General features: G+C 31.0%; 1 non-coding gene across 1 annotated transcript; it reads right to left on the reverse strand.

The window, feature by feature from the left end:
- Positions 1 to 3,466: 3,466 nt before the first annotated feature.
- On the reverse strand, positions 3,467 to 3,547 carry TRNAL-AAG. Its single transcript has one exon. It is a non-coding gene; the product is annotated as a tRNA-Leu (tRNA).
- Positions 3,548 to 16,852: the final 13,305 nt, after the last annotated feature.

Here is a 16,852-nt window from a genome sequence, read left to right on the forward strand (position 1 = left end):
CAAAATGACTATTTTGCCCTTTGACTAAAGTTAGTGGGAAAATCCAAACTTTTGTTGGATAATTACACTAACAAAATAGTGCGCTAGGCGTTGGCTTATAGTGGAGACATTAAGCCCACTTAGATAGTAGATTCTAGGTATTAGGTTTTTATGAATTTATTTCATGCAATTGTTGCATGGTTTTTTCTATAATTGGGCTTTCAATTTGGATGAAAGATTTTGACATTTTGCCAATTTTGTTTTCAAAATTGGGCTGAAAAGAAAGCTCAAACCCTACCCAAATTCCATTTTCTTTTTCCATCTCTTTCTCTCTCTCGGTTTCTTCATCCACCGGGTCCCACAATCCGATTCTAAGTCCAGAGGATAGTAGGTCAACTCTAGTGGTAATCCAGAAGAATTCGAGTAGAGATTCAGGGAGGAAAAGTGGTTTTCGGGAGCTTCAAAGGTAATTTTCTAATTTACTGTTTTTTCCTTCAATTGCATGTTTTTTCACTTTAAATTAAAAACAATTAGAGTGTAATTAGATCCTTATTCCGCTGCGTATGTCTCGTGTTCCATCACCAAAATGGTCATTTTTAAAAGGATATGGATCAATAAGGTCAAAATGCACATTGAAATTATAGAGACCAAAATATTATTTAAACCATATGATTAATTTCTTAACTTTAAAGTTGGTATTTATTTGACTCTCATACCTTTTTTTCTGTTCATCTAAATAATTTATTTTTATAAATATCCGTGAATCTCACATTAATATTAGTGGACCTTAACTTATTTTTAAAAACATGTTGATGTGGTACATAATAGATAGACGAAGTAGAAAAATGTGGTGTAGAAAATTTCTCCAAAGATAAGGATGTAATTGCTTATTGCATGTTCATTTCTTTCTAATTGACAAAGTTTTATCGTTAAAGCATAATAGTGTAAGTTGATTGTTAATGCAACAAATTAAAAAAATATATATACTTTAATAAAATGTTTAATAATTATAATATTAATGAATAAACAAATAAATAAATAAAAATTTGAAAATGCCATTGGCTTTGATCTACACTGACATTGAAATAACGTGAGGAAATTCATATTTATGTTATAAAAAAAAAAAAAAAAAAAAAAAAACTAATCGATCGTGAGAATAGAATGTGGAGTTACAAAAATGAAGTCTTGTTTGGTAATCATTTGATTTTTTTTGTTTTTATTTTTAAAAATTAAAATTATTTCGTTCATATTTCTTATCATGATTTGTATCTTTCTTAACTACGATAGTTGAATTCTTAGCCAAATTATAAAAACAAATTTTTTTTAAAAGAAACTTTTTTTTAGTTCTCAAAATTTGGCTTGGTTTTTTAAATCAGGAAGAAATTTGGTGATGAAGATAGTGTCCATGGACTTAAATTTTCAAAAACAAAAACAAAAGATAAAATGATTACCAAACAAAGCCGAAATAAATTAATATGTGAATTAACGTGGAAAAAGTTTGAGTCTTGGTCCAAGTTGATGTATTTGAAATTTTCAAGAGCTTTTTAGTCAACCAGTTTTTATTAATTGAAAAAATAGTTAGTATAATAATTTAGGCTTTTTGTGTGTTTTTTTTTTTTAAGTACATAATAGTTTAAGTCTTTGTTATATGAGATTTGGAAGAATATTCTTAGAAGCTTAAATACAGTTGAGTTTCCTTGAAATTTTAACTTCCTTTGGGTATCAAGTCAACCACATCCAAACTTTTTGTTCTTTTTTTCCTTTTTGTTGGACTTCAGTTTCCTTAGAATTTCTGAGGAAATGGTAGAGATGAATATTCAATTAGAAATTTAGAAAGACCATCATGAATCTCCCTCTCTTAATTGAATAAATGAGTGGAGACGATGAAGTTAGACTTAAATATGATTATTTTTTCTTCGAAATCTATCGGAGTAAGAATTTGATGTTTAGACGGAGAATGAATGAGAGAGTGGAGAAATTCCTCGAAAGTTGAACGGAGACATTCACCGCCCCGTCCATGTCTCATTCCTATCCTCATTCTGTTTAACTTTTTTTTTAAAAAAAATATTTATTATAATAACTATTGTTATGTAATTTTTGTGGTACATTTCCAACTCTAGCTCACCCATGGACATCTCTAACTTAAACTATGTTAAATTTGACTATTTAATTTGATTTTAGTTTCGAAGTTTTAGGCTTATTTTATTTTATGTGCTTCACTTTTTTTTTTTAATTATAATTGAGGGTAGGAAAATTTGAACTACAGATCTTGTAGTTTCTTGCACACTCAAATATCAATGGAGTCGTGCTTTGTTTGGCTTATGTGATTCGCTTCTTAAAAGTATAGTTTATTACCTTCATGCTAATAAACACATTTCAAATCCTATCTTCCATAAATTAAGCAAGTGGTAATAGAAAACGAAAATTACATTGATAGGAAAAATAATGACAAACATGGTTATTTTTTTACAACTTTAGACATCGTTTGGACTATTTGATTGTTAATTTGTTTTCTCATCTTTTCTTATTCATGAATTCATTGTTTTACATAAATATTTAAATTCTTAGGCAAGTTTTTTTTTAAAAAAGTCAATTTTTAAAAATTATTATTATTATATTTTTTTTAGTTTTAAAATTTGACTTTTGATTTTAAAAAACACTCATTGTAGTTAAAATTTTCAAAAATAAAAAACTAAATGGTAATTAACAAACGGGCCCTAGTGACAACAATAGATTTTGAAAAATCAAGATCAAACCATACTTATATATATATCTAAATATATATAGTAGAAAATAAAATACGCATTTTAGACTTCCTATTTCTAACTCTAAGTTTTAATTCTTGGCATGAATATCTTTTTGGTCCCTAAACTTTTAAAAATATATGCATTTAGTCTCTATTATTTCAAATTGGCCATTTCAGTCCCATGAATATTCAAAAGTATGTTTAAAATATTCCTTTACTAATAAAACCATTAAATTTAATTGACTAGATGATGACGTAGCAAGATAACTTGAAAAAAAATATTTTTTTAATTTTAATAATGAAGAAAATAATAAAACTTAATTAATTATAGTTCTTTTAATTTTTTTTTAAAATCAATTAATAGACATTAATATGAAAGACGAAAAGTGAGTATTTAATACTAAATTGAAACAAAACTCAATTTTTAAGACTAAAGTTGTAACATTATCAACTTAGAAAATAATAAAAACCAAACTCAAAATTTAGAAATTATAAAAGTAAAATTTTGAAACTTAGAGACGAAAGGAAACTGGAGCACAAAGTCACAAACCCAACAACCAAAAAAAATATTTTTTACCCTAAAATTATATATATGAGAAATCCTGAACTAAAATAAAACAAAGGGGGCCGTGCAAAAGCCACGGGCCTAAAATGAAATAAAGTGGGCCGTTCAAAGCCCATGAAGTTTATGAAAGGTTCGAAGCTGATTCAGCAAGTAAAAAAGAAATGAATTAAAAAAAATGTTGAGAGTGGGATTTGAACCCACGCCCTTTCGGACCAGAACCTTAATCTGGCGCCTTAGACCAACTCGGCCATCTCAACTTTGTCATGTTAACAAATGCTAATCATTTTCTTAACTTCTAATTAGTAAAGGTATTAATTTAAACTACTAACATTCCCACTTAATATGTCTTTTGAACTTTTAATTTTTAATATGATAAGTCTTTAGCCCATTCTATAATTTATCAAATTTATGTGCACACTCATTATTAGCACGTGTTATGGATAACATATTTCCAATTTATTCCATTATCACATACACTAAAATTAGGGTGTATAAACACTTTAACTTAAACAAAAATTATATATATATATATATATATATATATATATATATGTGTGTTTAATAGCAAATTTAATTCCCGTTTATGCCTATTTAATTCCTAAACTTTTTGAAGTTTGTGCCTATTTAGTCTTTAAGCTTTCGAAAGTATCTATCCTTGGACAATCTGTTTTATATTTAATAAGTTCTTGAATATATATATATATATATATATATAATAAACTCTTAAACTTTGAATTTTAGGTTCATTGAGTTCTCAAATATTAAATAAATAGAACAAAACATACTTTTGGCTCTTCAAATTCACATATTGTCTATTTGATTCTTGAAGTTTCAAATTAGACACTTTAGTCCCTAACGTTAAAAAATAGTTCTAAAAAGCCCTTGACTTAAATTGCTCACTAGTCAATTAATTGAAAATATTGTGGTGTCCATGAGGGGTTCAATTTTAAGTGACATGGCAAATTCTTTTTAATTGTATATTATTTTATCATATGTAAAATTATTTTAATCCTTTTTTTCCTCACTTTAGATTTACAAAACATTGAAGAAGCTTTTCCATATGTTTTTAGGAAAATTACTTTTTTAGTGTTTGAGTTTTGAAGAATATCTTCGTTTGGTTCATGATTTTTTAAAAAATATCTTTTTAATCTCGAGTTTTATAGAATAAGTTTATTTGGTCTCTAAGTTTTTAAGACCTATCTTTTTAGGTTCATGACTTTTTAAAAATAGGTTTAAATGATCATTGTAATATTTTTTTATTATTTTAAACTAGAAAATTAGTTTTTTTTCTAAACTACCCCTTCTCTCTAAAATTGTTTTTTAAGCATATATTTGTAATTCAAATTTTCATAAAATTATATAAAATAGTCTATACTATCTAAAAGGGGCTATGGGGGAGAAACATTAGATTTCCTTTTTTGTCCCTTTTAGATTGTTGAGATATCTTACGTAATTTCACATTTAAATCATTAAAAAAAAAACTCATTTTATCTGTAATATCTACTCTATCTATTATATCCATATTCTATCTAAAACGAGCTATGAAGAGAAACATTTATTTTCCCTTTTGTCTCTTTTAGATTATAGTTATAAGGTTATCTTGGGTAATTTGACAATTAAACCAATTTAAAAAATGTACTTTAAATACTTTACTTATCATTCATGTGGATTTGGTTTCAAATTTGGGTTTTATTTGATTTTCTTTTATAAAAAATCTATCAAATTTGGTTAAACATCAATTTTCACGAAAATTTTCAAATTTTGTTTCAAGAGATACATTTGGTTATTAAAAAAAATATATCAAATTTGGTTTCCACAGATATATTGGTTTTTCTAAATCTAAAAGAAAAAAAAAACATGTTATCTAAACATTAAAAGTTTTAAAAAAAAAATCTCAAAATTTATACATTTTTCACGTTTAATTTCACGGTTTTCTAAATTTAAAAGAAAAAAAAATCATGTTACCTAAAAATTAAAAATAAAAAAAAAAATCAAATCAAATTAAGATTTGAAATATAAATTTATTCCAGCTAAATTAAACCTTCAATTTGCATTAGGTATCTTTTCTTTATTTATTTTTCTTCCTTGTGTTGGCATTGTATATATATATTTTTAATTTGGTTCACCATTATTTCTACATTTTTTTAATGTTTTTTTCTTGTTTGTAGACATTATCTACAATTTTTCAATTTAAGGAATGCATTTTTTTAAAAAAAAATTTCTATCTTCATTAAGATTTTTATTTTATATATTTTTCATTAAATTTTTTTACTATTCTAGAAGTAAGCATCTCAATTAAACTTTCATATATTTAAACCATCTCTTTTTTTTCTTTAATTTTATTTTCTTTTTTAATAAAAAGAAAATTAACAATACGTGACATCACATTTATTTTTTCTCTTATTATGCTTTAAAAATGTAACTATTTAAATATACAAAGATCCAAATGAACCAAAATTACAAGCATAATAATCATAATGAACATATTGAAATTACAGGAATCAAAATAGTTTGTAAACCATATAATTACAATTGAATTTGACTTTAAAGTTTGTATTTATTTGGCTCTCCTGCTTTTGCAATACAAATTTAGTTTATGGAAAATTGCATTTTTTGTATATCATTCAATTTTTTTAAGACGTGTAGATCCAGAATTAAAGTTTAGGAATTTATTAGAAACTTTTAAAACTTGATTTAATAGATTGGCATCGATTGCCACTAAACATGTATGAAGTTGAATCATTTATCTTACTCAACCTCACAAGCTGTATGGAAAAATGCTTTGGTGCAGTTTAGGTTGCACTTATCTTTCTACAACTCATTTAGTGTCTAATTACAAGTTGGCACTTGACAATTTTTTTTTTTTCAAAGAATAATTCCTTTTTATTTACTATGGAAAGAGATGCATGGAGATAGAGTACATATGAACTGCATCAAGTAGTATTCTTTTGTAAAAAAAAGAAAATAAAACTTTTACCTGACTATGGCCTAAGAATTTTTCTTCATTTGAACAAAATTCTATTCACATTATTTTCTTTGTCAAACTCCTCGATTACTCCATTACATTTTCGAACTTTGCCTACTTATAAACAATTTGAGCTCGCATACAAAACATTCCCTCACATCTTAGAGGTTTTTTGGTTCACCAATTTCATAAGTTGTTAATTAACTCAAGTTTACTAATATTTACCATTAAAGTTTACACATTTACCAATGAACTCTGTCTTTTCCTTTATTTTGCACATTTAACGATGAACTTCATCTTATGAGTGTGCACCTCAAACACAAACTTACTAACTCCAATATATTTATTCAAGACTTCATAACTCAACTCGACATCCCAAACACTCCTTAATAGTACATACTTTGCTTTGAAAAATGTGATGGAGGAACAAAATCCTTTTTTTGGGAGGGATGGGGGAGAATTACCTTCTAGTCATTTGAAAGTTCGGAGGACAAATATATAATTTTCTTTTTATTACTGATTGTTATTATATATAAAAAGTAGCATGAATGGTAAAAGTAAAAAGAACTCATACAATTGAAGGCTACACACACGGTATAGGGAACCTTGACAACTACTTAAACCACACTACAACGATGAGTAGGGGTGTCATGAGTTGAGTTGGGTTGAAAGACTTTTTAGACCTGACCCAATTGTTCGGGTTGTAAATTTTTTCAACCCAAATAACTCTTATTAAAAAATGAACCCAACCCAACTCAACCTAGAAATATTTGAGTTAGGTTGGTTCAAGTTAATCGGGTCATTTTTATTTAAAATTTTATTCTAAAAAGAAGCAAAATGTTAATATGTAAGAATCTAATTTAATTATTTTCATATATTGATTAAGATTAATAGCTCAATTTCAATTTATATAGTGAAAATTTTCTTTTTATAGTACAAAGAAACTACTCTTAAGAGTTGTTGAAGAATAAATTATTAAAAAAAATATTGGAATTAAATAAAATTAAAATCAATATATGTATAAATAATTGTGTTATTAGTAAGAAAAAAATATATCTTTTAAAGTTAATAATAAATTCGAGTTGGTTCAGGTTGGTTCGGGTTATATTAGATGAACCCATGAACCAACCCAATCCATAAAATTTTCATTTATTTGAACCCAACCCAACCCAAGTCGCACAGGTTGGGTTGAGTTGATCGGTTTTTTCGGATCATCGAATTTTTTGAATACCCCTAATGATGAGGGTCGTTGGAAGGATCCTTTTGAAGTATTATAATGGTTATAACATGTTAACAAGTCATTTTGTAGAGGCAATGTTGAAAGGGTTGACCTCACTTATATTGAATATTTCTCCTTCTATCCTATCTAGTTCCAAAGCGATTTGGAGTTAAAATGGAACATTTTGGGGTTTATTTGAACAACTTGTTTGAAGAGATGTAAAAAATTCAAAATGTCTCTATTTAGTCATCACAAAGTCATGTTCAATATTGCAAGATAGAAGCACAGCGTTACAACACTCTTGAGGTAAGTTAGAATCCAACATTGCATGGTCCAAATTCTATTCATGGAACATTAGTCTGCAATTTTTCTTATTTATTAAAAATATAATATTTAACTTAATTAATTTTATTTTTATTTTATATAACTATAATTAATTGTAAATAGACTAATATAATATCGAATAAAAATCATAAAATGTCTAATTATATTATTAATAGTTTTTTTTTAAAAAAAAAATAATTACTTTATTTATTTAAGAAAAAGAGAGACAACAGAAAGTGTTTAAATAATCAATATTTATTTAAATTTAATTGAAGAAAATTCAGAGAAAATAAGTCATTTTGGAAAAATTTGAAGTATTTAACCACCACTCAAAATAAATTTTCAAATGTATTTTAATCAGTTTCTATCAGAAATGTTTAAATAAAAATGAAATTTTTAAAAGACATTTTTTTTCAAATCAATCTAAATGGCCCTCAAATAAATATTTTATTTATTAAATTTTTTAGATGCAATATTATAATATTTATTGACTTTAAAAACGAAACAAAATTAAAATAAAAGGTGCGAAAGTTAAAAAATAAAAAAATAAACATGCACGATTATGAAAGAATCAAGTTCTCCCATTAATGGAATAATATATTAAAATTTCGGGAAAAGACCTTTTTTTAGTCTTGAAGAATTGTGCTCGAATTTCAGGTTTCAAAATATACATTTTTTATCTTCAAATTTTTAAAAATAGGTATATTTGATCTCTAATATTTTTAATTTTACATCAAATTTAAGTTTTATTTTAGAAATCTATTTTCTTTTTCAAATACCAAACAAATATTCAATATTTTTATTGTATCCTTTGTTTTTTAAAACATAAAAACAAAAATGGATAAGAAACCAAACGGTGCCTTAGTCTTTCAGTCCTGAGGAGCTTACGGAGTTTTCTAATTGTTGAAGAATTCTAGGCTCCCAGGAGTTTTAAATTTCTAAATCCCTCAAATGAAGAAGATCTTCTCTTTTTATAGAGTTCCCATGTGAGAGCTCGAGCTTGATTTGTCCATGGACTTGGAGCTTGGACCCAATTAATTGAATTTTGGGTTTGGTTGGTATTTGATCGAATTAAGCTTATTGTTGGGCTCAATTGAACAATGACCCAAATGTCAATACCAAATTATATAAAAAAGTTTATTCAGCCCAACGATTATGAAGTGAATCTCACATTAATATTAGTAGACACTACCTTATTTTTTAAAATATGTTGACGTGCTATACAATAAATGGAGAGAGTATGAAAACGTAGTGTAAGAAATTTCTCAAGATAAGGATGTAATTACAAGAAAGATAAGTGTAGTAACTACGAGGTTTGTGGTTCGAATTCCCCTACTCCCAATTATGAAAATAGAAGGAATATGATTTTAGCCTTGAAGTTTAAGGCTTATTTTATTTTATGTGCTTCCTTTTTAATATATATATATATAGTACAATTGATGATAGGAAAATTCAAACTATAAACCTCGCAGTTTCTTGCACACTCAAAGGCCAATTGAGTTATGTTCTGTTTTTCTTATATGCTTCACTTCTTAAAAGTATAGTTTATTGACTTCAATAAGTATTCATGTTGATATACTAATATGCACATTTCAAATCCTATCTTCCATAAACTAAGCAAGTGCGAAAATACATTGATAAGTGTTACTGTAGTGTGATTGGCTGGTATTATCATAAGACTGCAGTGTGGTTGGCTGATTTTATTTATTACAGGCAAAACTAGAGCAACATGTTGTGCAGCATGTCAAAAACATTGTTATTAATATTGTTACATGCCTGGTAGTAGATTCGACATAATATCTTTTCCTTATTTGTTTGTGTTGGTTTGCAGATTTTCGTGGTTGCTTTCCTTATTCTCCAACACATAATATTTATTCACTCCTAAAAGATATTCTCAAATCTAGCCTTATTTATATTGTACTCTTATTCATTTCTAGAATTAGTCTTTGTATTAGAAAAGTGTGTATTGAGGGTTTTGAGCTTAGAGTTTGTCTAAACCTTAACCTTCATGTATTAATTGTTATTGAAAATCCTTGTATTTATCGTTGAATTTTTGGTTCGATGGCCATTGTAGAACTCGGGAGGAGTTTGATTTGATATTGTATTTAGGGGGAGCCTAAGTACGTTGAAGATAATGAAAACTCATATTTAGGGGAAGCCTAAATTTGATTAATATAAGGAGATCTCACTCTTAGAGGGAGCCTAAGTCTGTTGTATAAAGGGAATCTCATATAAATCTTAGAGAAGCTTCCTTGTGAAAGTAAGGGGAGCTTAAATTTAAGGGGAGTCTAAGTTGAAATTGAAGGGATAGTTGTACGTGAGTTACTGAAGAGGGAGTCTATCAGATAAGTATTGGAGTTGATTTTCTAAATCTCGTAGAGTACTATAGTTTGTAAACTTTGTATGAACAAACTTGTATGTGATTAATAATAATTGATATTTTATTCACCTTGTCTATGAAATATGTGATGTTTTAGTTGCATTAATCACAAATCAATAAACTAACATCCAAGGTTATCGTTGTAACTTAAACATATATGTGGAGACATACAAGCGGATCATGTTTAAGTGATAACCTAAATAGTCTGTAGTATATGGATAAGGTTGGCTACCTGATCCTAGTGACACTACGAGTATGACACGCTTTGTAGATGTTACAAATGTTGTAAATTGCTACAAATGATCTGATCCTGATCATTCATATATTAGACATGCGAGTGGGATATTCTACACAAAGAAGTTTGTATAAGACCGGACCACGAAATGTGTAGTCTCATTATATAACATTGTTCATAATAGAGACTTTCATTTCACATGTATGTGAAGAAAATCAGACATGAGGATTTCCATGAGCAGCGGAATGATCGTTCCAAATTGTACACAATTACAGTACAAGAAACGGAAACTAACAGGTCATGCACAATACGAAATTGCAGCATTCTTTACAATATGATCAAGGGAAAGATTATACATACCTTTGAAGACTCATCTTCAAGATCCCTCAATCACGAACGCTCGTTCAATCTCCAAGACTGCAACACATGAACGCTCGAACACAGCGACCACAACACAGCACGATCACAGTGACAGCCACACGAACACCGCGAACTCAACGAACGGCCTAAAAAACCTCGACCTCAGTCGAGTTAAGTAAGACACCACCATAATGGCTATCTTGGTATTCTCAGTGTGAGAATCTAGAAGTGTAGGCTCTGTGTGGACTTGGTTAGAAGAAGGGATCGGAGGAATAACAATCGTGTAAACGATTGAGCAAGTGGGAGATGACAAAAGTCTATCGCATAGACGAATGCCCAATCGTTTAGAAAAAGCACTGCAGTCGTATAGCAAATGCTTCACGGTCAATTAGCTACGAGTAGTTGAGTGAACTATCGTGTAGTGTCACTCCATGATCGTTTAGTGAATCTAATTCACTTGATAGTCTTTCTGTGAGTGTGTTTTCGAGAATATAAACTCTTTCTCAATCCTACTAAATTTAGGACAACATTTTTCCTTTTATCTTATTTACATTAATCCTCCATTTGATGTATCTCATACACCATACTGATCATATCATATATGATCGAATTATCTTTTGTTAATTTGAATATTTCAAATCAACACCAAGAACTGATCATCAGCTTGAATCCATTGAGCTACCAAGGGGACCTTATGGACATGTAGCTTGAAGCTCCAACGGTACGTGAATAACTGACTAAACTCTTTAGTCATGGGATCCACCATTCGTTAATTTCCAGGCACTCCAATAAAGACCAACAGCTGAACTCTCCTTACTACAGATATATTATGTGTCCATGGTTATTGTATGTAAACTTATGCATATATATGAGATATACAAGTGGATCATGCCTTAAGTGATAATCTAAATAGGTATGTAGTATAAGGATTAAGGTGGGATACCTGATCCTTGTGACACTACGGATACGGCCCGCTTTGTAGAGGTTTGCAAGTGTTATAAACCACTACAAATGGTAGATCCTGACCATTCATGTGAAGACATGCGAGCGAGGATGTCCTATACAAAGAGTTTGTATAAGACCGGACCACGAGATGATTCGTCTCTGTATATAATGTCGTTGATACTGGAGGCTTACATCTCACCTAAAGGACCATAGGTGAGATGACCTCAATCTTGAGTGTTTTGGGAACTCCTGCCTTTGAGGGCGATTCTTTGATTAGTATGGGTGAGAGTGGCCAGATTGCCAACGCAACATGCCTACCTTTTTGGGGACTTGTCTGATTTGGGGGCTAGGAACTCAATTACACAAGATGGAATTCACTCCTTCCCCGAATGAGAGGTAAGTAGATAGATTGCTCTCTTAAGGGCTAATTATGGGGCTTAAACATAGTGGCCACAACTTCTTTTTGGAAGAGAGGACTCGATCATAGTAGGACTATGAATTATGTTCAATAGAGGGATTAGTGGTACTTAAGGAGTTAGATGTAACTACAGGGACATAATGATTATTGGCCGAGTTGTACTTACGAGCGATCTGTGAAAGGTTGTGCACTATTGATTGGTTAAGATGAACACATAATATATTTGTAGTAAGAAGAGTTCAGTTGTCGGTCTTTAGTGGAGTGTCTGACAATTAACGGATGGTGAATCCCATGACTAAAAAGTTTAGTCAGTTATTCACGTACTGTTGGAGCTTCGAGCTACAGGTCCATAAGGTCCCCTTGGTAGCTCAATGGATTCAAGTTGAGAATCAGTTCTTGGTGTTGATTTGAAATGTTCAAATTAACAAGAGGTATTTCGATTATATATGATATGATTGGTATGGTGTATGAGATACATCTAGTGGAGGATTAATGTAAATGAGATTTACATTAAAGACCATGAAATAGAAAAAGAGCTATGGCTTATATGTTTCATGAGATGAAATATTAAAACTATAGGTTATAAATATAGTATGATAAGTTTGTTATCATTTATATTTATAATAATATTAATTATTGGATAATTATCTTTTTTTCTCTAATAACCAATTGAGTGGGAGGTTATTGATAGTTTCATGGTAACCGTGAGATAAAAGGAAAAATGTTTTCTTAATTTTAGTAATGTTGGTTTTGATATTTCCATTCTCGAAAATTACTCACGGAAAAGGTTGTCAAGTAAATAAGATTTACTAAATGACAACTTCGAGAGACTAGACGATCATGGATTGTTTCTACTTGATAAACACTCAGCTGGTTGATAAGCTAAACGATCGCATAGTTTTAATTAGACGATCACATAACTTTTGTTAAATGATTGGGCATCGTTCTATACGATAGGCTTTAACATCTCCCACTTGCTCAATCGTTTACACGATTATTCTCCTCTGGTCTCTACCTCTAACCAAGTCCACACAGAGCCCACACTCTGGATTCTCACACCGAGAATACCAAGGTAACCTTTTTGGTGGTTTCATACTCAACTCGACACAGTCGAGGTTCTATGGAGGTCGTTCGCGATGTTTGAGTTTGCTGTGATCGTGCAGTGTAGAGTTCATAGTGTTCGAGCGTTCGTGGTTGCCGTCTTACTATGAACAAGTGTTCATGATTGAGGGATCTTGAATATGAGTCTTCAAAGGTATGTGAATTCTTCCCTTGATTGTGTATTAAAACATGTTGTTTTGTGCATAGCCTATTGTTTCCATTTGTGACTGTAATTGTGTATGTTTATATATGAATGAAATTTGGAACGATCCTTCTACTACTCATGGAAATCTTCATGTCCGATTTCCTTCAATTGGTATCAGAGACAGGTTGTTCTGATATTCCAAATTTCAATTCTTTTTTTAACTTCTTTTTACAGTCGTGGTGGGTTTTCTGCATTTGTGTTTAATTGTTAAATGCGTTTGTGGATGAAGTTAATGGATGTTTACAGTTGAATTGCCTCTGCTTAAAGCTTTCTTTCAATTACAAAGTGTTAATTTGTATGGGCTCTTGTGTTTTTGGGCGTAATTAACATGCTATCGAGTCTATAATTCAAAGGATTTGAGTTAGTCGAGTCGTTCGTGATGAAGTTTCGAAGCATGGAGATGCGGTTCTTAGCCAAGAAGAAGACCAAGAGTTGGTCGTTGTCGTGTAGCCTGAGGTAAACGATCGTTGAGATTTATCTAAACGATCGTGTAGATTTTTCTATGTGATCGTGTAGTATTTATTAAACGATAGGGTAAATCGTTTACTCTATCGCGTAGCGTTGGTTGCCCGATCGCATAGACGCTGGAGGTAGACGATCGTAGTGACAGCATATAATGCTCATCGTTTAGAAGAAGGCGCATGCTAAATGATCGTGTAGTTAGCATGCCTCATCGCATAGTTACTACCTACACAATCACGTGGTATACGATATAAAGGCGCTCGCTTAGCGGTCGTTTATATGATTGTATAAAGTTTGCATTATGCGGAGCACATTGCACGATCACATACCTCGTGCTTCATCGCATAGTAAAAGGTACACGATCGTTGCTAAACGATTGTTTAGCTCTAGGAGCGTTGGTAAACGATAGAACAAAGTGTTTGTTCTTTCGTGTAAACGATGGCGGGGTGTTTGGTGCATGATGAGTGGAGATGTGTTGCTTCGCCCGGACGGTTCAAGAACCTGTTTGCCTATTTGAACTGGAGACTCCTTGGTTTTGTAATAGTTAGCTTTAGTTTTTGAGGATTTGAGGCAATTTTACCCGGTTCATCAACATTTTTTTTATTATACTTGTAATGTATGGTGTTCATATGGCAAAGTGTTTGACATATAGTTTTAAAACTCACCTTAGGTTGTGCAATCATTCATGCATCATGTATTATAAATATTATAATATTGCATGAAGAAATTATATGAAAGCATGCACATGCATAATAAAATATAAGAGTTATATTTAATGCATGCAGTAAGCATTCCCATGCATCATCTTTATATTATAAGCATTATAGTATAAGGGTGAATGAAAGCATGTTGTGCTTGATTCGTTGCTTGCTTATATAAGAGTTATATAAAAAGTAGCAATGATTGAACAATGCATTGAGTATGACACTTAGGCTATTTATAAGCGTTATGAATGCCTCGTACGTGTCTACTTTGCATTGGGTTGATTTTGGTTGAATCCGTTTATAAGCGTTATAAAGGAAATTAGAACTAAAATCGATAAGAAAGAGTTGCAAGTGGACTTAGGGTGAACTTATGTTTTAAAAGGGTTTTAAAATTGGATTCAGATAGACCTAAGTTCAAAGGTTCTAATGAGATTAGCAACCTAGATTAATCTTTTAAAATCGGTTTAATAGGATTAAATTGATTGGCATAAAAGATTAAAATTATATTAAATCTATCTATAAGGGACCTTTTGTCTAAGGCGGGTTCTGTTTAGGCTGCGGTTCTTAAGCTGACGAAAACAAAACACCCCTACCTGGAAAAGTGAATTAGATAGATTTTCTACAAGCATGCGACAATTGGTCAAAGACTTCGTTAAAGAGTTTAATAGATGATGATTAAAAGTTGTTTAACTATCCAAGGTAAATATTATTCTTGGAAAAACCTAAAAAGTCACTTAGTTAAAATTTTTGGCCGTGTTTTTTCTAAGTAAACTAAACCCTAGGTTATAGAATACTCAGTGGGTGGAAGAAATGTATCTGATATGTCAATGATTCCACTCACGTTTCTCCCTGAATGTTCACATCGTGAGATTCATGCTTAGCCTAGTAGTGCCCTGGGAGCATCCCCTTCGGATGGTGTTTGCATGAGTCAATATCAAGGTGGAGAAGAGAGTGTTTATAGTAAATGGGTGAAGGGCGTGTGTCAACTCGTCCTACGGTCTCTGTCATTGGTTAACACCGTGAGATCATTCTGTACTCCCTCGTGGCGCCTTAGGTGCGTCCCCCTTCGGATGGGTTTTGTGTAGTTGGTCAAGATCAAAGTGAACTCTAAAAATGGATAGGGTCACTTTAGGTTTTTTCCTAATTGGATTTTTTCCCTTCGAATTGGCTGCTTGGGACGAATCTCTTGGGCCTAAAATGGTGAGTCACACTTACGGAAGATTATTAAGTTAGTTAATGAGAATTTCTCAATTCAGAGGAGGGATAATTAACCTCACTTCGGTGGCTTTTGTCCTAAACCTTTGAAGCGTCATTGCGAAACTAGATGTCACAGGGGGTTCATGTTAGTTTTGTTAAACCTTATTGGATGTTGTATGTTTTTTCAACGGATATTTTCCTTAAAATCTAACGTAGGTCAATGTGTTTTTATTGTCAACATCTTGTTAGTATTTCAGTTTAGTCCCTTTAATTTGACCGATTACATATAGTGGAAAGAGTCTTGTAAAACGTATTTTGTGGTAAACGACCTCAAATTTGTCGTGGTTGAGGAGTGTCCTCAAGTCTCGACCCTTGATGCACTGCGAAGCGTTCACAATGCATATGAGGTGTGGATGAAGGCTAATTCATTGGCCAGACTTCACCTTTTGACTAGCATACCTGATGTTTTGGCCAAAAGGGTTGAGAACATGGTCATTGCATGTGAGATCATGGACTCGTTGCAAGATTTGTTTGAATGTCAGCTCTTACTTTCTGAGCACAAAGGGCTAGATGACAAAACCAGTAGTGTTAGTTCCCAAGTTAAACTCAAGGAAGAGGAAGCAATTGTTGTTGACTCTATTGAGGTTCATAGAAGAGAAATGTTGTCTGATATGCAACTTGGAGCTTATTTAGGTTCTGATACAGATCCCACTACTCTCCAAAAGAAGAAAAAAGATAGTAAATCTGATTTATTGGTCTTGAAGACGTGTTTGGTAGAGAATGATGATTCTGCCTGGATCCTAGATTCAGGTGCTACCAACCATGTCAGTTCCTCTTACCAAGGATTCAGTTCCAGGCAAACGTTGCTACAGGAAGAGATAACTCTTCGAGTCGGTACTAGTGAGGTTGTTTTAGTTGTTGCTGTAGGCAGACTGAAATTATTTTTGGATAAGAAACGTTATCTGTTATTGGATAATATTTTCGTAGTTTCTCATATTAAGAGGAACTTAATCTCGGTTTCTTATCTCATTAAACAAGGGTATACCA

Source organism: Benincasa hispida, chromosome 8 (genome assembly GCF_009727055.1).
Source record: "Benincasa hispida cultivar B227 chromosome 8, ASM972705v1, whole genome shotgun sequence".
In the NCBI taxonomy this organism is placed as follows: Eukaryota; Viridiplantae; Streptophyta; class Magnoliopsida; order Cucurbitales; family Cucurbitaceae; genus Benincasa; species Benincasa hispida.